Source organism: Boleophthalmus pectinirostris, unplaced genomic scaffold, assembly GCF_026225935.1.
Source record: "Boleophthalmus pectinirostris isolate CB_2022bp ecotype Guang Dong unplaced genomic scaffold, ASM2622593v1 HiC_scaffold_6, whole genome shotgun sequence".
NCBI lineage: Eukaryota > Metazoa > Chordata > Actinopteri > Gobiiformes > Gobiidae > Boleophthalmus > Boleophthalmus pectinirostris.
Genome location: NW_026571447.1, coordinates 16,150,599 through 16,175,010, shown reverse-complemented (window position 1 = coordinate 16,175,010; position 24,412 = coordinate 16,150,599). Strand labels below are relative to the sequence as shown.

The window sequence follows — 24,412 nt, the reverse complement described above, 5'->3', positions numbered from 1 at the left end:
TCTACTAAGTATGAAAATTTTAAGCCCACTCTCACCAATCCTGATTACCAGATGATGCAGAATTAGCTCATGCGCTTCTGGTGTATTTTAGCGCAAAGACTTCGCTTGCTAAATTGCAAAGCAATCACTGGGCAGCCACCAACCAAAACAAACCGGAGGAAAGGACCATTATGTAGGTAGCATCACATCAGGCTTTTGCAATTAAACAAATCCGAATATGTAATTTTATAGGTAATTTAGAGCCCTTTAGAATTACAAAATGTAGCGATGTAACGTTAGTTTTAACCTAACTTATAGCTTGAACCATTGCAAGTGGTATATCCAACTAGAGAACCGACTGGCCTGTCACGGGAAATATCCACTTATCTTCAATAAATGAAAGCGGCAGCAATATATTTTGTGGCTTAGTATTTATCGTGGGTTTATATATATATATATATCTTTACAATATAGGAGAGATTTTTGTTATTTTTGTAATACGATGAGATTTGAGCTGTAGAGGATTGAAAAATGTATTATATTACTATTTATTTGTCGCTGTGTTAAATGATATTGTCTACTAAAAAAAAATGGTTAATTGGGATTATCCAACAATACTAAAATAGTTATATTATTATCATCTATCGCAGTATATCCTGCTTCAAAATGTGTTATCTTAACAGGCCTGCGACCATAGACAGCACTGAACCGACGGACAACATGGCCCTTTCCTGAACTACTACCACGCCATGGATGTGTCATCTGAAAGATGCACTAATTGATTCACTTGAGGAGAGCATCCAGGTAAGATGACTGTATTATTATATATATATTAAAAAAAAAAAACATTTAATTGTGACTCTAAGAAAGTAGGCTAATCAACCACTAGTATGAACTTTGCCCAGCCTTTCCTATCTCAGGAGCCATACTCCTGTTATGAAAGGTTAACATGGTACAGTGTTTTACGGAAGACATACATATTCTGTAAAGGTTGGTATATTTTATGTGAGGCCTTTTAAAATGCTGCAAGTCGCCATGGGGCAGTGCAGCAGTCTGTGGTTTCTCAGACAAGGGGACAGCCATGTTTTATTCAGGCTGATTCTTTTGGATGATAGGACTGTATGTTAACTGTAGCAGCCCTGTTGACCTCTGCTTGGGGTGCACTCTGGTTTTGTGTCAAAACTCTGCCCCCCATTTTACCCCAGGCTCACTGCGCAGCTACAGTAATCCTTTCTCTGTAGCACACGCGCCCAGGAGATTTTCTGCTTATCATCGACTAATTAAATCTGTAACAGGAAGTTCCTGTAGCAATTAATTAAGTCTGCATTCTGAACACACTGTCAGAGGTACTTTTCACAATCAAAGCATCATCCGCTGTTTTACAGTGTCATTAAAATGCAGTGTAAAAGTGTGCTCATTGTGTGACTTAATACTTATAATTATGTCCATCATATAGCCAATTAAATTTTTTGACCAACTTACATGGAATCAATATAACGTTTTTGATGTTGAGGAGGCATTAAAATGTATGCAGTTCTTTATGTTGTGTGGCTTAGTAAACTTTCTCAGCTGGTTACAGCCGACTTCCCAGCTCCATTATCATACCATGTTATTAATGTATGATTGACCTATTTTGGTAATGGTATACATTTATCATTTTCTATGCCTTGTGATTACATATTTATTGCTGCACATGCTTCCTTTCTCCTCCCCCTGTCCTTCTCTAATTTTCCTTTTCTCCTTTCCTTCACTTTTCCATCATGGCTGCTCTGTCTCTCCATCCCTCCTCCCCCTGCGACATAGCCTCTGTCTCCCTCTTTGCTGAGGTGGCTGTACCTGCTGTGACTTTGACAAAGTGGTCTCTGAGTGTGCACTGGGAATCTGTGTGTGTTTCTAACTAAGTAAAAAACGAATGTTATTTTAGATTGCACAATTGTGTGGCAATTGAAAGAAGTTATAGCCTATAGTATATCTTATGTCGGGATTGAGTTTGATTCAAAGTAGAAAGTTGTACACCGTGTAAATACAGCACTGCCATGACAATGCAGAAGTTTTTTTTTATACAGTTGTTCACAGAGCCTCTTGAAAAAGGCAATAGTGCTAGACATAAACATGCCTTAATGGATTATTCACTATAACAGCTTGCAGACTTCTACAAATGTTTTGTCATATAAAGACAAATTAATTTTCCGTGTGTTCATTTATAGTTCTCATCTTCAAGCTAAACTGATTACCAGAGTTGTCAAAAATATTTCCCTTATTTACAAATATGATCTGAGAAGACCTGCCTCCATTACCTCCATCATTTATGCTCTGATTTTATTTTATTAATCTGTTATTCACCCTTTGTTGTGATATATTAATGGTGGTATACTGTAAGCAGGCAGGCAGAAATCAGTGCCAGAGTTTTCAACAGGAAGTCAGCAGGCTTGTATCTTTCATGGAAACTACACAGCAAGAAACAGTATATAAACAGCGTATTAAAGATAGGCTAAGTTCTCAGAAATTCTACCTACTCCTTTTAGATCAATATTGAGATATAAAATGTCTGAATTATAAAGTTGGGATCCATGGATGTCATAGATTATAACTATATATTGCAGACAAAAGCAGTACGTGTTATTTTTAGGAAACACAAGTAGTTTAGTGTAGTCTTATGTATGTAGCGTTGTAAATGCCACTGCAGCAGCTCTTGCTTATATCACTATATATCACCTCTCCTTTGTTTTGTCCTCCACTTTTTTCATCCCGTGCTCTGGTGTTCACCTTGTTTCTCAATATACCCCCAGCCCCTCACCCCCCCTTGCAGTCTCCTCCCTCTCTAGTCCCTCCCCCGTGGCTCCTCCTCCCTTTTTCCTGCTCATTGAGAGAGCTATAGTGAAGCATATGTGACTAGAATACTGAGGAGCTAATCATTATTCTACGAGCGGAGCCAGCGGTTGGGCAGAATGTCAATTCTCGACACCCCCTCGCCCCTCCCTCACTCCACTTCCTCTCCTTGCCTGTTTTGCGTGCCTTTCCAGCAATAGTTAACATGGCAGCCACATTTTTGTTTTACAAAGTCAAGAAAACACACATTAGCAGGTGGAATAGTGAACAGCGGTCATTTAACACCTGCAGTGGATGGTTGAATAAGGATTACATTAGCGTGCCGAATGCTCTCTGAAGTGTATGCGCACATCTCTCTGTGTGTTTGTGCGTGAACGACGCAGTTGTTATGTAAAAGCGCTCCACATCAATTTGTCAAGAGCAAAGTGGCGTGGGATGGAGATGAGAGAGAGACAGCTGTTGAATGCATATTTTTCAGTAGAGGAGGAAGCCTGAAATGGAGTGACAGCACAGTTTGAGCAGACACAGCAGGGCCAAAAACAACACTACTATTAAAGTCATGCGGTTCTCTGCCTCTCTGAATGTTGCATGTCATCTTAACAAAAACATAAGAGTGTTACTATGAGCGCACAGAGGTGTAAGGCTGGCACACAGGCTGACACAGAGCTGTGCTGAAAACTAAGCGGAGGGGTAAATTAGACCTGAGGTGAATTGGACACACGCACTCTCATACACAGCGGGGCTCCGAGGCTCGAGTCAGTGCGTCTGATGTGATTGGAGAGACAGCACAACGAGACTCCTCCCGACTTCCTGAAAGCTGCAGCTGTGGGTCAAGCCTGCAAGCTCTGCCTCACACACTATATGCCATATTCAGGGAACCAAGTAAGGAAAGGGAAAGTCGGACAGCACTGGATAAATAGGCTGTCACAATAATTCAAAATATGTTAAAAGTATGTTAAATGGAACAATACTTTTGAAGGTGAATATTTATTGTGTTTAATTTTTTCTTAGTGCTAGTGGGGAACCTTTTGTCATTTTTCTGTACATAACTTCTATGACTCATTATAGATACAAACTAGGGTCTGTCATCTGATTTTTGGAGATTTTATTGCTTTGCCTGAAAAGTTCCACAGTAACATTAAACTTATGGCTTGGTGGTGTCACTTTTTTCTATCCAAAGCAACAACATCTCCATGGAGACAAGGAGGTAATGGACCCTCCACTAGAAAAGTTACACAGTGCACCCATAAGTATTTCATTCTGCTATTTCTCAGCTCATGTTTTTAACCATTTAGTATATTTTATAATTTCGTTTTTTAGAGTTATACTTATTACTATACTACAAACTTTATTGATCCACAATGGAATTTATTTGGACACAGTAGCTCACACACCACAATATATTATAACATATAATAACAAAGAGCGAAAATATAAATGGTGATAATAAATTCAAAATAAGTAGTAAAAATTACAAGAGGCTGGTGTCACATAAGGCACAATTATATAAATAAACAAATTAAAAACATTTTGGGGGGTAATTACTGTGTTAGTGGCATAAATTAGTTTCAGTATTATCGTTTATCAGCTGTATTTTCTTCAGCAATATAGTGCACTTCAAAATCTTTTAACGTGACAGACCTAGTGGATGGTCATCTCCCTTTGTCCGTTCAGTATCCTGTCTCTTGCAGATGAAAAGCTGTGGCCCAAGGGAACCTATGGGTGACATGGCTGCAGTCTAATAGGTTGGGGCATGAGTGAGTAATAGGTGTTCCAGCTCTGTCTGCCCACTGGACACACACACGTCTCAGAAAGATGCACATTATTTTACGAGACTGAAGCTGAGGAGGTGAAAATGTGAATGTCGGGTGAAAGGAGGGCACATCTGAGGGCATAGCGGAGGAGACAGTGATAAGGAGACAGCTGGAGATAGCGAGGGCCAACAGTCAATATGGCAAATTTAAAAACGAAAGCATTTATTTGTACTTCATTTAGATTCATTGTGAAAATACAATGTGTAGTTACTTGATCAAATATATTTTTCCCAACTTTTATTTATTAACTATAAAACACATCCCTCCTCACATTCAAATCTGAGACATATGGAGCAAGAATAAAAAAAAACAACAAAAAAACAGAAAGATATATAACTTCAGTTTTTAACTCTTTTCATAACATTTTCCTAATTTGGCAAGGGCAGTTTTGAGTTTATTTCACCACTTCATTTAGTTTACAGTTCAGGACAATCCGTAATGGAAAATAATTAGTTAAATAAGATACTCAAACCAGATTTGAAAGCACAAGAGATCTCCCAAAAATACACTGCTAGAAAAAAGAGATTACTCTCCAAGATCTTGCAGAAAAGAAAAAAAATGTTATAAGCCACACTGGAACAGGTGGAGCAGACAGTGCGGGAGACCAGAGCAATGGAGGACAAAGGAGAAGATGGGGAGGTGAGGATGGACAGATGAACTCAGAGGAAGCTCAGAGGTCCACTGTCTGGAAGGAGGAGATGGCTGCTTTAAAGAAGAGTTGTATTGGAGAAGTGTGTTCGAGCAGATAAGAGCAGAAGAAGTGTAGAGGTGAACAGCTCAGGAGGATGAGATTATCACTCTGAAAGAAGAATTGAGAGGATAGGAGGAGAAGACACTGCTGGTGTAGAAAAATCATCTCATGGAGAAGTGGAGGCTGTTCTCACACACTTCAGAGATCACCACCTTGCCTTGTCACATGCATTTAAGAAACAAAGCTATTCAAATGAAAACTAACTTCAAAGTTTGTTGTCTTTTCAATCTAAATAAATCTTGACCACCTCCAGAACAGCATTGCATAGTTATCAACCCTGAAAACAAGATCTGTCTAATTTCCTTCCAGTAGTTTCTTAATAAAGATGAATCACAACAAGTCACAGGTCAAAATTTGTACTCTTATTAGTCAAATATCAATTAAACACCACTGTAAAAATAAAGGTTTAAACATTTTTTGATGAGAATATTATTAGGAATAATCATATCTTGCATTCAGGTTTATTTTTCTTGAGGGCATCTGCCAGTTACATCACACAATTAATGACTGTCGTATATTACAACCAGGTCTTACAGCTGCCAAAAATGTTTTATTATGCCATTGGGAGTTAGTTCAACCTCTGACTGTGAGAGAATGGCTCTTATCCTACCTAGAAATCTTCCAGCTGGAGCTTTCTGCTGCTCGAATGCAAGGAGCAAAAGCCAAAAAACATTTCCTGCTGGTCCAATCTACTGACCAAAATTGAGACCTGAATATATCTGGTCTGCTTTTTGTGTTACTTGAATGCCTTTATCATACTGTGTGTTCGTGGAAAAGTACGTGGAAAGAAATATGCTCAGCTTGCTCTTTATGTATGGTACATAGGGAATATGTATAAAGCTATTTCTGCAGATGTCTTTTGACGGAGAAAATTTGCAATTACTTTGTATAGAGTGAATAAAATTATTGTTTTTGCTGTTCTTTTGCTACTATTTCCTCTCAGTAGCCAGGCATGCTTTTGGGTATTATTATTATTATTATTTATTTGTATTTATCTTTTGCATTCATTTATTTACTTTTTTAATATTTTCTTTCGCTTCTGTATGTGCCCCACAAAAGAGGGAAAAAGCGAAGGTGGGAGGTGTGGGGTTTAAAAGGGGGGAAAATGCGATCAAACTTCTAAAACTGCAAATGATAATACTTAAAAAATAATAATAATTTGATCACAAAAATAATAATAATGATCATATAACATTTATTTGTTGGACTAACTCTGATTTATAGATCTATCAGTGCATTTGTCTACAATAACAAAAGTATATTTATGTATTATTGTAGCATTGTAAATACAATTGATATGAGATATTCAATATTCAAACTAAACATGGCATATATTTACTGCACTTTTCTTCTTTTTGCCTCACAGCCAAACCAACAATTTCTCTGGGTGATCCTCCAGGTTGTGCAGCTCCCTCTCATCGCACTGTAAGTAGTTTAATCCAAGTGTCCCACAAGGGGAATGAATGTGGAATTGAATGTGCGCAGTGCATTTTCACCCAGTATTAGACAATGGGTGGACCATCACACGTCAACAAATAAGTAGATGGCAAATGACAAAATCTGCAATTCTGTCTTAAAAATTCAGTTGAAATGTTGAAACCATTAACCAGTCGACATTTTCCCATTATCAAACCCGGCACTCTAGACAAAGAACAAATAGAATTGTCACTATTGATTAAATCTTGTATTGATTAAATCATTAAGTAATGATGAAGTAAAAATGAAATCTATTGAACCATTTCACTGATACACGCAAGTCTATCCTGAACACTTTTTTCTGTGATTTTGTAATTGCGCTGTTCTAAACTGTGAATTGCAAGTGATGTGACTCCCATTTAGAAATCAATTCATTATTTAGCTCTAATTTTCTATGTGGCTGCCATTGTCACTTGCTCAAATGGTAACACAAGCTCCTTTATAAACCCAACACACGAATATGACTAAAGCAGCGTTGTGTTGTCACCAGCAATTACAGAAGTGCCTCATACCAGGAGTGACAAAATCAATGAGTCAACGCACTGTGGTGGGTTTAATAGCCTTGAAGCATACAAAATGCTAAAGGAGCATTAGGGTGCTGTGGTACAAACAGATCTATATGGGAAAGGCTATCAGGGCAGCAGAGAGGGGGAGACACAGTTTATGATAAGGCAAGAATTAGAAAGTCTGGTTAAAAGGCCGGGGGGGTGCCACATAGCGTGAGAACAGCGGTGCACTCTGGGGGCTTGTGACATCATACAGGGAGCCAGCTCTGGGGACGGCTGTGGCTTGTTCGACTGCACATTATAAATAGTGAGCAGGATGTCAGCTATGTTCAAAACAGAGTCCCACATGAAGTGTCAGCCCTGTACGCGCTTTCTCCACACAACGCCTGCATATATATTTGATGTAACCTCACGCTTTAATACGATTTTTATGGCCATGTTTTAAGCGCTACATCCCACGCCTGTGTTTGCTCCATCCCTAACACAAAGTCAATAGGTGGCTGGGGTCTGAATGCCCACTTGTGTGTTTACATCTGATATGTATGCCCTGTTGTGGTGCGTGCCCCAGGCTATGAGGAGACTTGTGTGATAGTGTTTGTCACCCCGTCCACTTCTGTCACAGTCATTTACCCTGGCTGCAGCTGGAACACATCTGCACTGTGACTCTTTATTGTCAATACTGTTAACAACAGGTAAAATATAACAAAATGAAAACATCTTAAAGGACTCATATTACATAACATTTATTCTTGTCATTTAAGCCATGTTATAATCTTGTTTCCTCATCGAAAATATACCTGAAGTTGTGTTTTGTTACATTCACACTGAGTAATCCTTTATTATTAGTCTGTGTACATCTCCAAAGCTCAAAATGCTCTGTTCCACTTGAAGAGGTAGTCTTTAAGTTCACAGCTACCTTTTACCTTTAGTTCAGTAGAGTTTGGCATTTCCAGGGCTGAAATTAGCCAAATGATTCAAGTGAAGATGTGTTTAAAAACACAGTGCACTTCCAATATGACATGACGAGAGAAGAATTCAGCCTAATTATGCAGAGTTTGTGTGTTAAACATGTGTGAATGAACCAAAACACAACTCCAGGTATGTTTGTGATGAAGAAACAACATTAACACAGATCAGATGAGCTTTTTAAATAAAAAAAAAAGCTTTTATTTTAGTCAATTTTAGTTAAAAAGTTACATGTGGGGCTTTAATTGAATTTGAGTTTAATTATTGTGAAAACTTTGTAAATCAGCCCATCTTCATTTTATGATTCAGCTGTTTTCCACACACACTTTGTCATTGGCAGATTTTCTTGCATTCCGTGGTATTATCAGTGAATCAATAAATAAATCACAGCTAGCAAATTAGCAGATGTATTTATAATATGAATTTTGTAAGTATATTATTATTCAAAATCTACTTAGGAAACTGTTCTGTTTATGAAATGTGCATTAAGTGGATCGGATTGGAAAATCAGCTTTTAATGTAATGCTATTTTTGCACAAATTAATTTTGTTATTAGATCGAAATAGCGCTGTGAATAATTTAGACTTTTTAAAATATAAATTTAATGAAAATAAAGTGATGCTAGTAGAGAACTTGCACATTTAATTAAGTGGAAAACGCCTGTGTCATTTGGTGTAATTACTGCAATTCTGTCATACGACCTCCTCTCAGCACGTGGCGTATTTTGGAGTCTGTGTAAAGTCCAGATAACAATGATTCTATTACAATATCAATTGAGGATTATTATGGTAATTGATTAGTTTTGATTAATCCGATTAGTGGATTCAAAACTTATTATGTCACTTTTTTATACCCCATTTTCATCCTGACAATATCCCGCTTACACTCATACTGACAGTAGTTTGCAATGGCGACAACTGCAACACATCTGCACCATCACTCACTGTACACTGCGTTTTCTTCATGGCTAGTTTTTGCCTTTTTCCGTCTTTCAAACGCTTATCTCCTGACTGACAGAGAGAAGAGAAGAGGAGAAGGAGGGGTGAGTTGATATTCATCTTTGAGAAAAATACCTAGGAGGGGAGAGGGAGAGAGTGGGTGTTGGGAAGCAGAGGGAGGGGGGCTAGCAGAGGAGTGGGAGGGTGTGCGGAGAGAGGGAGAGCGCTGATTAGATTGGAGAAAGCCAAAGAGGTACGGCTACACTACAGAGCCAGGGAAGAGACGCGGCATGGAGAGACAGACAGGAGCTGGGTGACTAAGTGAATGCAGTTTGCTGTATCGTACTGAAGTCCACAGGCTGCCTCTCGGATCTTATTGAATCAACAAATGGATTTACATGGCATATGAGGAGCACACACTAATACTGTTTTTACGTCCTATCACCGCGGTGACCAGAGTGGAGGGAGCGCTGTAGAGGTTTACAGAGAACAACTCATCTCTCAGCTGTGAGCAGATTACAGTCTACTCAGCGGCAGCACTGGCTATTCTGTAAGTATTTGTATAGGGATGAAAATGTCACTGTTTTGAATGTGTGTGAGTCTGCCTGAGGCTCCTGCTCTGCCTGTGATCCTTTTTTCATGAAGAACAGAACATAAGAGTGAAGAGGGTGAATGCAAATGTGTCTCTACTGCAATGCCCGCTCACTTGTCTCATGCTTTTTAATGGTGTGATGTGAAGAAGTAGCCCGGACTTGACTGTGTGTCTTCCTCCACAGTGCCGGTAAGTGTGCGAGAGGGGGAGAGTGACGGTGTGTGTTGGGGTGCTCATAATAGCAGCCCCATTGGTATTCAGCGGAGGGAGCTCCAGGATCTCGCTGCGCCTTTCCCCGGGATGGGATCACAGAGCAGGGATTGTGCTTGCCCACGGAGAGCCCGGTGAAATGGGTGAGTGTCCGTTTCGTTCTGCTTGTCCTTCTCTCAACACGCCATATTTCTTTGCTCATATCTTACAACGTTTTATTTATTTTTTTACATATATTTCTAGGGCTTACACTGCAGCTCTTCTCCGTTTGGCCAGTTTTTACCTCGTCCACTGTGCCCCCACCTGTTTCCTCTACACCCCAACATCACTCTATTCTCTTTTCACTCACTGTCTATCCCCATGTTGAGACAAACAGGTCTGCCCAGTGTAACGAATTTGCAAGAAATCTGAATGGCTAACCTCCGTTTGTTGCCTTGACCCTTTCTTTCCTGTATCTGTCTCCTCCTGTCTGTCTCACCTACTTATTCACACCACCTTGAGTTTTACTATTTTTGATTGTGAAATTTAAGTGTTTTTCCCAAAACAGGCAGTGAATAGAGATGCTCTACGTGCTATTTGTGCATCTGTCAGTCACTATGATTACATTGCATGTTCGTGTGTGACACAATGCTGCAAGGCCAGAGGTGCGTTTGTAAATGACTGGTGTAACAGAAGGTTATGAAGTAAATGTATTCTTTAATTGCTTCAGGCTTGACAGCTGTGTCACTCATGCACAGCCACGTGCACACACTGAGACACCACAGAGTTTTGTACGACTGACATACCTTGTGCACACCAGTTCACATCCACACCTACATCTCCTCACACCTGCGACACAATAGCATGCTAATAGTGCCTACCAGCACTAGGCAGTTAGCAACACACGCATATGGGCTCCTCCTAAAGAGTCCTGGGAGGATGCGGGTGTCACTGGGGGGTCACGTCTATTCACACTGCAGTATTGATTGCAGCCAATACGTTGAATAGAAGCTAATGTTTCTTTTTAACGGCCCTATCATCTCTTTGGCAAAAGGAATACAGCACCAGCCCCTTGTAATGATTTAGACCACATCTGCCATTTTCAAACTGTATCTCAGAGTAAGAGTTACTGCCAGTCTTTTGTGTTTCATATTAGCCTTGTTTCTATGGATTTGCTGTTCGTATGGTCTGAAAGTGTTTCCACTGTCTTAATATATCTACCAGGCTGTTAGCAGGGTCCTCGGTGGCCCACAGGAGCTCCCAAAGAGTTGCTGTAGCCCTGTATGGCTCTTCATATAAATATATACATATAAGATATAAACAGAAAATTGTAATTTCTCACCAAACACTGACTTAATCTCATAGTAAAGCTCTGTTTTTCCATTCCATTGTATGTTGAGCCCACATGTTTAGCAAAACATCAGCCAAAGCATTGGAATGAAAATGTCACTGAAGCAACTGCTTTTCAGGACATCTCAGTCACAAAACTAGTAGAAAGGTATAGTTCATCAAATGGTTTCAACAAAAGCTGAGAATGTGTTTAGTGCAGGTGAAATTTTGAGAACCAAAATAGTGTATTTATTCTTATTGATCAACAACTATTTCTATGGACAATGGAAAGTTGCAGTTTGCCACTTGCTTTATTTTTTTCTATGTATCATTTGAGCACAGCAAATAATGAAAAGTTATTGTGATTGTAAAAAAAATGCTTTGTGGTCTGTGTTTGAAGTGTATGTGTGGGTGTGTGTTATCCTAGAAAACAGATTCTTTTTTACCTTGATAATACATCAAAAATACTTTACATACACTACCTTATGTAGTAATAGTATGTACTTTACAAATACAGCATGTTATGCATAGAAATACCTCGACTTGCATTTATTTACATGGGCATCTCTTCGAGTGCTAAAAAGTTTGGTGATTTGTAATGCATATATATTCAACAGGTGCACACTGTTGCATAGTAACAGAAGAGAAGACAACCTGTTGGCTGCGCAGTTTGACAAAGCTTAGCTATTTTTAGATTTAAGTAATCTTCCAGACAAAAGGCATGCTGATTTATTAGGGAACGAACAAAGAAAACACAGTAGGCGGCCAACTCTGAGCAGGCCCAGGCCAACATTAATTTTACCATCTGTCATTTGCATATCTGTGTACCTGTCTGCCTGAAGCTCTGCAGTGAGGAGGAATATCATTAAAAGGATGCTTCATTTCAGCCCCATTTAATTTGTTGGGTTAGGATTTAGATTACAAACGCATGATCAGATACTTAATGTACGAATTCCAGGAAATATTTTAGAGGACTATAGTAGGTGCACACAACAAAAAAACAGCTCCAATGTGTAGGCGTCTTTGACAAAGATAGCTTAAAATTTGAGACAGTGAGTTCACAAACAACTCACATTCATAATCACAATTTAAAGTCATTAAGCGTTGAGGGCCTAATATGACTAATGTAGAGGATAAATTTGAAGTTCATTACTTATACAAGTTTAGAATTTATTTAGGACTATGTTCTAGTGAGCGTGACATTACTTAGAGTTGGAAATAGCCACAAAAAGAGCCTTTATCTGAAATACTGATATTGTATGTGTGTGTGAGATAATGAAATGATAATATAGTTTGGACAAAGCTAGTAGGAGAGGAAAAAACATGAAAAAAGGGTCAAAACTACCTCCCCAAAACTTGATATGCATGATGTATACATGATGATTAACTAGTGACTGAAGAGTTTAACAGTAGCAATCTGTGCCACTTATGGTACATGGAGAATCAAATACTGTGGTGTCAAGGATTCTTGGAAACAACTCAGTGGAACTTCATTTGCTCAGTCTGTTTTCATAGTAATCTGGTTATATCACTTTTGTCTGGTACCTCCATAGCATAAAGACATTGGTTATGAAATCTTCAAGTTCATGAATAGACCAAGAAACATAGTATTAATATAGATTTGTAGGTAGCACGTTGCTTGGATAATTTGTGTTATTCCAATACCTCTAGGCTTGATTTCTGTATATTTCTGTAGTTCTAGTTTCTGTATAGTAAGGTTTTGTATAGTTATCTGATGGTTGCACAGCTGGATTGCAGGCAGTCTGTATAGCCTATATGTGGAGACATTTGCTTTAGTTGCTCAGTAATTACTAATGGACTATTTGGCACAGTTCTTTTAAATACTTCCTGATGAATTTTGACAAGCGAAGTAAGAGAACAGGTCTTACGTTACAGCCCCAGTGGTTTGAGTGGCAAAGTAAAGCTTGTCACAGTCAAATACCGCTCCTTGTTTCTGACCAAGAGCATGAAGCAGGATTTGAGACGTGCTCCTGCCTCAGGCACAATTGCCAGTCAAGGGCCTATGTGCCCTTCAGTGCGAGCCTCGCAAAATGTGACTTGCCCAGGATAGTGTAGAAAATGACAGTCAGCTAAGTTAGAATTGAAGTGAAAAGACAGGAGAAACGATTGGGAGAAAAGCTTGAGAGGTGCAGATGTATAATTAGATGGAGAGGATAGAAGGGATGGTTTAAGATGAGCTTGTTGAGATGAAATTGTACAGTGAGTGCAAAGGAGGATGGGGCAAACAAGCAGTGAATGCTGGAAAAGACTGAAGTGACAAGGACGAAGTAGACAGCAGGACGACAGACGAGGGGCACACGCACACAGGAATGACGGACGTGATAAAGGAGAGTGGCACAAATGTCACCATGCTAACCTTTCATGCACTCAACTTTGCACTGCTCTCTCCCCTCTCTTACAGATCAGCACCTGCCAAAGATGGACCTTGAATAGGCAACATGGAAGTCTAAATCAACTCTGCACTTTTTCTGGATAAATCTTCCCATAGGATTCAAACCAGTCAGCCAGTGGGACATACCATTGAGCGTGTGGACTTTATCAAAAATGAAATAGGTGATGCTTGATCAGTGGCATGGAGCATTCTGACCTGTCTAGATTTATGGGCTGGATATCCCATCAAGATTACGACACTTTTGTGAATGCTGTGGAAGTCCCCCACATTGGCTTGTGGGCAAAAGCGAGTAATTGAAAAATCCCCCTTGAGAACCTCTCCATTTTGATTTGTTGTTCAGAAAGAGCATTTATATATTTTCCCTCTTTACTGAAGAGCAGTTTTAACAAAACAGCTTTTATCCTACCCTTTCTACCCTTTTGCTACGGTCTCCTCTCACATTGCAGAGAAATACATTATGAAGCAGCGCCATTCTTCTTCATCCTCCCTCAGTGACGGAAAGAGAGGAGGGACACACTGTCCAGAATAGATAACGAGCAAAGGAAGGAGGCACAGTGAAAAATCAAAAGTAGACTAAAAGAATATTGTTGAAAATCTGTGTGAAAAGGTTTTATTCCTTTTCTATTTGTTAATTGTTAGCGCCATGTGTAGTGGAGGGGTTAGGAAATACAACCAGAGTGGGGCACTGGTAGGGAAACGATTGAAAGATGGCCTGGTAAAGAGACAGCAGTGAGTGAAAGTAGAGCTCTGAGGCGGGTAAGACGGGTGAATACAGGCAGACAGGTAAACAGGCAGGACCCAGTGTTAGGCACAGTGCCAGGCAGACATCCAGTGGCGACACAGTCATTGTCATTCTGCGCACCGTCTGAGGGAAACAACTCAAGGGAAGAATCCAAGGGGAAAAAAAGAGAGGATTCCGGTTTTGGTAGCATCTGGAGATCCCATCCAGTATCAAAATCCCATGCATTGAAGGCATAAGGCAGTCAGGCAGGGAGGAGAGAGAGAGAGACTGCCGTCGGAAAGGGGAATAGGGAGAGAGCAGGTGTCGGAAATCCTCCCCTTCATCTGCTTGTCATTTACTTCTTTATGTTTTCCCCTCGTCTGGTGAGCTGATTGGTTTTCTAACGCTAGCGGGCCTGTGCTGCAATCCTGACAAATAAACAGAAAGACAAACTAAAAAAGTCAAAAGAGGAGACTGCTTGACTCAGTTTTTCGCAGCTTCCTTTTTTTCTAAAGATAAGACGAAAACAACACACCAATCAATCCCTCATTTTCGTCTGACCAGAACTGATCCGGATCTTGTTTCAAAGGGATTATTTCTGGATTCTGTGGTTTTTCGGTCCCACTGTGACACTTTGAGACTCTGTGACCCCCACGCCCCCCTGCACGGGGCTGAAGTGCTAAAATCCAACTTCCCATCAAGATCCCGGAGCCTGCTACTACTACAGCGATAATATGGAACAGCACTTCTGATACTGTCTCATTCATTCTGTAAGTAAACCTCTCCCATTGTCTACATATATGTGTGCATGTTGTTAGCATACATATTTGAATCATGAATGTGTGCGTGTGAGAAACAGACGTATTTTTTCCGCAGTGTTCCTTCTGTAATGTCTTCTCAGTAAATTTGCTTTCCTTTGCGTCCTTTCACCTCAGGCTGTTTGTATGTCTTCTCAGAGATCCAGTATAGTGGGGATAAGGGGAAGCCTTTTACAGCAAAAGTGTGGACATATATATCTGGGGAATTGTATTAATATATTTGTTAAGGGTTGCTTTTTGAGGTACTATATAGTGTCACTATGGATTATTTCTATAGGTAATGTATAGTTCCTGTGGTTTTTGGGTGCTATTATTGAATTATATGTTAATGGAGTCATTTCCTGCACTGATAGATTTTATAAGTGTGTCATATTTGGTGAGTTTGAATGGAGCCCTTGCCTTGAGTTTATAATGTTTTTTCTTTTTCTTATTCTCATTGTCTTTAGAGATAGATCATTTGATTTCCTGCTCTTAAAAAACGTGTATTTTTAACAATTTGCTCACAAGGGCTTGCTGATGTTGCAGGTTTTTTTCCACATTCTGACTTAGCTCAGTTTTTCAAAAACAAATAAAATGGCTTTCAACATTGATTGCATGAACATAAACAAGACATACTTAGAGTCAGTGCTATTTGAAACAAAAAGCCCCATTTCTGCCTCCAAACCACATGATTTTACTCAGAGGATTGGCTGTAGACCTCTTGATTGGCAAGCTCCAGGCAGATCACTGACAATTTGAAATGACTGCCCAGCCCTAATGCTTTTTAAGATGTGAATACTCGGGTAGTCTTTATTTGCACACAGCAACAGACCACATACATTAGTCTTTTTACCCACTGATAATAGGAGTGTGCAAAAATATTGAAATATATATCTATATATATTGTAATATCAATATCGTGTGTGGGCTGCTGTATCGATATATAGGCAAGAATAATTTTTTATTCTTTTAGCAATATTTTTGTGACCACACTACTTTTGTTCAGTTTTAGGTTTAGTTCATGCAATACGCTTGACATATTCACTGTTTTGTTGATTAAAATATATTTATTTCATATTAACTTTGCACAGGTAGTGGTTTGTCAAAGAAATAATGTTTCTAAAATGTATTTGGTTCTTAAAAAACAGCAATATATCTCAGAGTATCTTGTGCGATATATATCAATTAGTGCATGTATCACCATATTGTGATAATATCATATCGTGAGCCGTGTATCGTATCGAATCATGAAGAACCCTGTGATTCCAGCCCTACAGTGAAAATGCGGCGTTTCCTTTTTGAAGCGTGTTGTGCTTGTGTAAAAAGGTTAAATGGCTACATTCAAGTAGTGGAATTGAAGGTCAAGCTAAAATAAATGTTTTTTGTCAACGCATGCCCTCACAAAACTTTCAAAGTAAGCGTATGTGTGTGCCTGCCAAAGAGGAGATTTTGATCTTCCAGCCAAGCTTACAACAGCATCCGAGTGGTGTCTGAAAGCAGTATGCAAGCTTCCCCTCTGTGCGTTTGGAGATGTGTGTTGCCTTCATACTGGTCCTGGGGTTAATTTCAACTAATTAGTGGTGAGTATTTTGCTTCTTAGAGCAGTTTTGGTTCTGTGTCAGTGTACTTATTCATTAATGTGAGACTGAAAGTAGCTGAACTGTGGAGGGTGCACCAGCTAATGAGACTGACTACGTTTCTAGTTCTTTGTTGCGTTCCCTTTTTACGCTTAACGCCCCTAGCGTGACATCCAGCTGCCATGAAATCCAGTGTCATTCCGGACTGCTTTTTATCTCCCTATGTGTTGCCACAGTCTGGGCCACCGCAATGTCCTGCATATTACTGCTCCCATCTTTCGCCATGGTCACATCCACATCTTTATACACTCCCACAGTCCACCAGGCCTTGCACCCAGAGACGCTCAATCAAGATAGTCCCTTCAAACAGCCCAATGAACTGTGAATAACGCCATTACACAAACTCCCAGCTCGGAGCATCGCAAAAATATTGGGAGGGTGGACCAGGAGGATGCAACAGAGGGAGAAATAGGAAGAAAAACATTGTGGAGATTCAAGAACAACAGCGGAGGGCGGTAGAGTGAAGGATGCTGGGAGATGGAGGGGGTGTGTGTAGAGTTCGTGGAGCAGTAAAAGACCTCTGCTTCATGGGATCACTCTGATGGGCTTAGCTGAGTCCCACCACGTTGCCACTTGGTCAGCCTCTCTGAATGAAGATGACTAAATAATACGATTACGACAGCAGTGCAGAGATAACACAACATGTTCTATCCCTTTTGTCACTGTCACAGAAGCAGTAAAGAGACGAGGAGTGGCATGTGATGACATTAAAAACATGACTGCACGAAGAGCTTAGCATGGACTGTGAGCTTGTGACTGGAAACCGAAATCGCATTTGTGTAGTGGACCCCGAAGAATCTTGTGAACAGTAGAGCAGTGGTAAAAGGAAAATGTATTATTTTTTATTATTATACAAAACATACAGATTATTTCCTCAAGACATTATAGACATGACTGCACGAAGAGCTTAGCATGGACTGTGAGCTTGTGATGGGAAACAGAATTCACATTGGTGTAGTGGACCCCGAAGAATCTTTTTTCATATTGTGTACAGTAGAGCAGTGGTATTGTAAGGCATTGTTTTTGTGTTGGATTATATAGCTCCCTCATATCTCCATATTGTTTCTATGTGGGATTTAAAGGTGCATTGTGTAACTTTTCTGGTGGAGGGTCTGTCAAATGATTTTTTCCATAGAGATGTTATTGTTATTGTTTGGAATGTTTCACAGTATGGCTATAAGCCTTTCTGCCATCATGGAGACCAGATCTGTGGAGTGGCAACCCCGCTCACAGTCAATATGCCTGTTTTTCTAGGTAATTTTGAGCAAACCACCTTGAAGTGAATTAATGTAAAGTAGATCTGTTTAATGTCATACTGTGGAACATTCCAAGCAGAGCAATGACATTTCCATAGAAACAAGAAGGTGACAGGCAAACCTACCAAAAAGTGACATAATACACCTTTAACTGAAGCTTAAATGTGCTTCAAAATGAAAAATACAGTAAGAAAATATATTTGAAAGCCTTATAAGATATACAGTTTGAAATGCATTGTTTTTAACTCAAATCAGTTTTTCAACAGCTGCTGTTAGCTTCATCCGAACAAAGTGGATTTGTATGTAAATATCTTCTTGGATTTGGAGTTTTCTTGCTCTGTCACATAAAAAAGACCTTTATTTCAGAAAACATTGCCAAGTGGAAAAGTAGGGATGCATGGGGAGAATGACAAAAATGAATATGCATTTTTAATCAGCTCTATTGGAATATAATAAATTATATACTTGAATCTTGATATTAAGATTTTGTATCTTCAACACATAAAGCCATCTGTAAGGACATGTAATATTTTTTTATTATTCTACAAAATATACAGATATTTCCTCAAGACATTAAAGACACAACTGTACAAAGAGTTATAACAGTATGGACTGTGAATGGGAAGCAGAACTCATTTGTGCAGTTGTCCATATTGTTTCTATATGGGATTTAATTGAATATATAGTTCAGACTAAATGTGCTTCAAAATGTAGTAAGAAAATGTATTTTAAAGCCTTATAAGCAATACATTTTGAAATGCATTGTTTTTAACTCAAATGAGTTTGGGGCCCACTTTCAACAGCTGCTGATAGCGACATCTAAACCAAGTGGATTTGAATGGAAATATCTTATTGGATATGGAGTTTTCTTGCTCTGTCACATAAAAAAGACCTTTATTTCAGAAAACAGTGTCATTGCCAAGTAGAAATGTAAGGGTGCATGGGCAGCAAAAATGACAAAAATGAATGTATATTTTGAATCAGCTATATTGAGAGCATTTTGTATGAACAATATACTTGAACCTCGAGATTAACATTCTGCATATCTTCAAAACAACATTCACATATATACAGTATTTCAGTAAAGACATTTCTAAGGAGATGTAGAATTTTTGATAATTCTGTATTACATACATATATTTCCCCAAGAGGTTTAAGCTGCTTTGGGAAACAGAACACAATGGTGTAGTGGACCTCGAAGACTCTTATTTCATGTTATAGTTGTTGTTTTTGAACTGGATTATATAGCCCCCTCATATCTGCATATGTTTCAAGTTGGGATTTCATTGAATATCTTGCAGATTAAATGTGCTTCAAACTGCAAAATACAGTAAGAAAATTAAGACTTTTTTGTTATTCTTTACATATTTGTCCTCAAGAGGTTTAAGCTGCTTTGTAAAGTTGCCCACTGTTCACATAAACATTCATATTATCTCTATCTTCTCTACCACACATCTGGCCTGTCTGTAAGCACATAACTCCTGCATACAGTGACTATGTTAAATTATTGCACATGCATGGACATAAACCAAGTGCTGGTGGGGAGGCGGCTGCATCTTATCTCTGAGCTTTACACACCATAGTCTGCGTGGGCTATTTGTTTCATGTTTCCACGCTTGACAGCTTTGACACGGATTCCTGCCAAGTTGACCTTGCAGTTTAAAGTGTAATAAAAGCTGAATTCCCAGGCTATGTTGCACATCGATACATGTTCTTCTGCTAGCTGATAAATTGTCTTACTTGCTCTTGGGAATAGGGCAAAAACAAGCAGGCTGCAGAACGTTATGTCCAGTCTAGCACAGTGGTGGTAAAGTGCTACCATTGCCCAGTGTAGTGAGCTAATATGAGGCTTGGGATGATCTCGAACCCCCTCCTAAGAGATATGAAGTATCTCTACTCTTCTCCCAGCATGAACCACCATTTGCCTGCAGTGCTAAAGATTAGCTTGAAGCAGGAAATAGAAAAGACACTGTTAGCATGTGACGGTGTAAGGGAGAGCAGAACATAAGACAGTATAAAATGGGGTGGTGCAGCAGTGATTAACAGAAGCCTGCACCATTAACAGTGGTTAGCCATCTGTCCACAATTACATGTTACCATAAGTAGATAAAGAGATATCAAGGGTAATTATTCATGATTTGTTAACAATAACTAACCCAGGCCACTATCCTGCTTTTTATTGTTCTGAAATATAAAATGCCTGCTCCACTGCTTGTTTAAAGTTTAAAGTTAACCTATTATGCACAATTGAATTGACTAGAGTTTAACTATGTTATAGTTGTTTATCCTTCTCATTTGCCCTCTCAAAGTTTCATGCATGTTTGCGTAATCTTTATTCTCCTGTATTTAAGATGTTATTGCTCTACTCAACCCCTCTTTTCATTGCCACCAGTATATACGCAAACTGCTTTGTACACCGTTCTCCAATTTTATTTTCTTAATCTTTGATACATGTATAATTCAGCAGCATCATTTAGTCATTTTGACACAAATAAATAAATAAATCTGCCTCTTGCTAGTGTGGTGTGCAGCTATCCATCCAATTTCACAGCTTTTTGTTGTGACATCACCTCCAGTGGGCACTGCAGTTTTGTAACGCAGAGATCAACTGACTTGTTTCTTTTATTAAATCATTTTAGATCAATATTGCAGTTTAAATTGCCCAAATTATAACATAATGAACCATGGGACATAGATTATAACTGTATAGCAGACACAAGCACAGTATGTCTTCTTTAAAGGACTGTGGACCAAAATCAGTGTTTCCATTTATGAATAATTAGTTTTCCATGTGTTGTGCATTTTGTATATTCAAATTAATATGTCAATTATGAAAATGGTATTGATTAAACAATAAGACCACAATGCAAAGCCTGAAGCCAGCACCTTTTAAACAATTATGAATAGATTTGTCAGACCATTTAACTTAACTTCTTTTAAAAAAGGATTGCTCTAAATGTTTTACTGCCATAATGAAATTGAATGAGCCTTACCGAAATCACCTATTTATGACTGCAAGTTCAAAACCACTGCTTTTTTCTATGAATTTTACTTTTACTATTCAAACAAATCTACACTTGTTGTACGTAGAAATACAGAGATATGTCTTATTTCATTCGGCTTCGCAGCAGCAGTAGTGTTTATATAATATGCTCTACTTTCCTCTTCTTTCTGTATAAAAAAAGTCAGAGTTGAGATGATCCATTTTATAAAGTGCCATTGACCCTGTATGCACCAGTTGGTTTCTTTCAAATCTGGTATTTGTACTTGTGCTCCCCTAATTATTGCTTGTTTTCTCATTGGTATGCTTTTCTTGTGTTATTTATAATCTTCCACTTCTTACCCACAGTTTTATCTTTGGGTTCTATCAATGAGTTTGTTTGCTTGCGATTTCCTGGCTTTGAAGCGATCTTGGCTATAGTGATATTTGGCTTAGAATATTTACACTTTGAAAAGCGTAGTTTTTCACTACTTTGAATACATGATAAATTATACAATCCTGAATCATTCTGACACATACCACAGCAAACCTTGAACGTGTTACTTATAGAGACGGAGCTTCCCAGCAACCGGAAAAACTATGTCTTTGGAGTGACTGGAGTAAGCTGTCAATGCCAAAGCCCAAGAGGAGCAGCGTCACGAAATAATGGGGCAAGATCCACATCCTATGGGACTTAAACAGTGATAGTAAGATATCACAACAGCCAGTGTAAAGCGGTGTCATAGTGTGTTGTTTAACCACTAAAAAGATAGATGCTTAAATGGTTAAATTAGTCAGTTTAAAGATACTGTATTAAACAAAATGGATTCTCGTGAGCTTTAAGCCATGTCATAATGCTGTTACTTGCTCAAAAACATACCCAGAGCTGTGTTTTGTTTCATTTACATGGTTGATAATGGATTATTAGGCCGTCTGCATCCACAAAACTAAAAATGCTCTGTTCGACCTTGTGATGTCATGTAGTGGTACTTTTCAAGGTAAGAGCTACCTTTTGTTCAGTAGAGAATGGCAATTCCCGGACTGAAATCATCCAAATTATTCTAGATAGATAGAACACAAAGTACCGTAATATGGGCCCTTCAAAAACATCTTAAAACCTTATTGTAAATAAATAGGTTCACTTCCATAAGTAGGTTTTAAATGAATTATTTATGTAAAACACAATCCCATACATGGGTTTATGGAAATGTATTATAATTCAACACTTTTCTGTGTTGTTATGTGAATTGGTATATGGTTTTAAATGCTCTCTGCCTTTTCCTTAATGACTCTAATGACAATGTTGAAAATTATTTATAGAAGCACATAGTCGCCTCATTATTTCCTTACCATCCGGGCTGAGTGTTTGCCATGTGCTGGCTTGACCCTTGCTTCTTCTTGCATGTTAGTTCAAAGTGTTTCCGAGTGTGTATGTGCCACTGTGATCCAGGCTAATTTGGGATTTGAGATCTCTTCTGATGCTGAGTAGCTCTTGAGCTTCCTGTGTCTTCTGTTCTGAGCTGCCCATGCACCAGTCTCTGAAACCTGCTCCATACCTGTACCTCGCTAATGGAGCACAAAACATGAGTCTGTTTACTTACCTGTTGGTCTAACATTCTTGCTTTGGGCTTGGGGGCTTTGAGGATGAGATTGACTAAGTGCATGGCAGCCAGTGTGGCGAGGGTGACAAGAAGTGGACATTAGGACACACATGCCCTTTTCATAATGCGCTCCCAGCTGGGCTGTTTGGCTGCCCATAAAGTGAATGCCGCTAATGGCCTCCCAGTTAATGGAGTCATTAAGATTGGATTGCAAGAAGATAAAAGCAATGGGTATAATGTGTGTGGAATGGACATGATCATTAATATGCCTTACTGTTACTGTAAATGCTTCTAAGTTGTTTTGGGGAAAGCAACAGTCAGGGGAAAATGTGATGCTAGTGGAAACTGTCTGCATTTTATCAGTGTAATTGTAATATGCTGTAAACTCAGGTGTAGGAATGGGATGAGACTGAAATTTGGTGTCACGATTACCATGGCCAAACTGATTGCTATTAACAATTGTACGACAATAATTATTAAAGTTGCTGACAGTTTAAAAATGTTATGAATATGAATAATTACAATTTAATGTTATGAATAAGTTCAATATTTAAACTGTTATAGTATACAGTTATAAGTGAAAACAACAATGACCTAAAAAAAAATTAATCATCATGGATAAGTATCTTTTTTATCTTTGTTGGAGGTTATCATGATTATAAAAAATGCCCATGGACAATTATTGTCTACCCTTTTTATCAAGATACACAATATTATTGTTTATTGTCCTATCCTTACTCCGGTGATCTGTTACCTGACCAGCCAGAAACATATGCTTTGACAAATCTTTACAAAGACGAGTGGATCTGAAGCTGTATCCTGTCTCCCTGATTTTAGAAGGTGTGATTGACAGGCAGATTAACCAGTCAAAGAGACACATGGTCCATTACGGTCACACATAAAAAAGGAGAAAAACCTACATAAAGGACTGTTAAACAGTGCAGATTTTTTCAGAATAATCAATTATTATCTATTGCTTATCTCAAGTAAAAGAAGCTATATACTTATATATATACTGTTCTGAATGTTACAAGATTTTTGGAGAGAAGATGTCTTCCACAATTGAGGGACACTTGATACAATTTAACATATGCGTTTGGATCATCAAAAATTTGGACAGAGGTTTCTCACGCTCTATTGTCTGGTTCAAGTCCCTTCTAAATTCAAACAGAATGTTGAAGGGATTACCTGGCAAGTGATTTATGGTGATCAACTTGGTTGCCGATTATCACAGTTACATAAAATATCTCATCAACAATTATAGTCTACCCTTTTTTTTATCACAATAAACAACATTATTATTTATTGCCACATCCCTATTCAGGTGATCAGTGGTGTGCTTCTCTGTCCAGATTTGCCCCCACCCCCTGAGCCTGACACCGGGGCACACAGCGAGCTCATCGACGCCTTCTTGTGTGAATATCCAAGTGACAAATGCTGCTCAGCTTGATGTGAGGTCATGTCGGGCTTTGTCCCTGAGAGAACATGGCTGACATCTGACAAAATGCATTCTGGGAAGTGTTGCGTCTTTCTTTTATGGAAGCGTGAGTGCTCATTAAAGCGCTGTCAATTATTTGAGTTTGACCAGGGGGGTGACTTATGCCATCATGCTCAACATATTACCAAAGGATCCCATAT

At 38.8% G+C, this 24,412-nt stretch overlaps 1 protein-coding gene across 1 annotated transcript in view; it reads left to right on the top strand.

Moving 5' to 3' along the window:
• Window positions 1–15,196: 15,196 nt before the first annotated feature.
• grik5 (glutamate receptor, ionotropic, kainate 5) overlaps window positions 15,197–24,412 on the top strand; it is a 126,276-nt gene continuing 117,060 nt past the window's right edge. The window contains exon 1 of the mRNA XM_055163837.1: window positions 15,197–15,273. The gene's annotated coding sequence lies outside the window, so the exon portion shown is untranslated. The remainder of the gene's footprint in view (window positions 15,274–24,412) is intronic.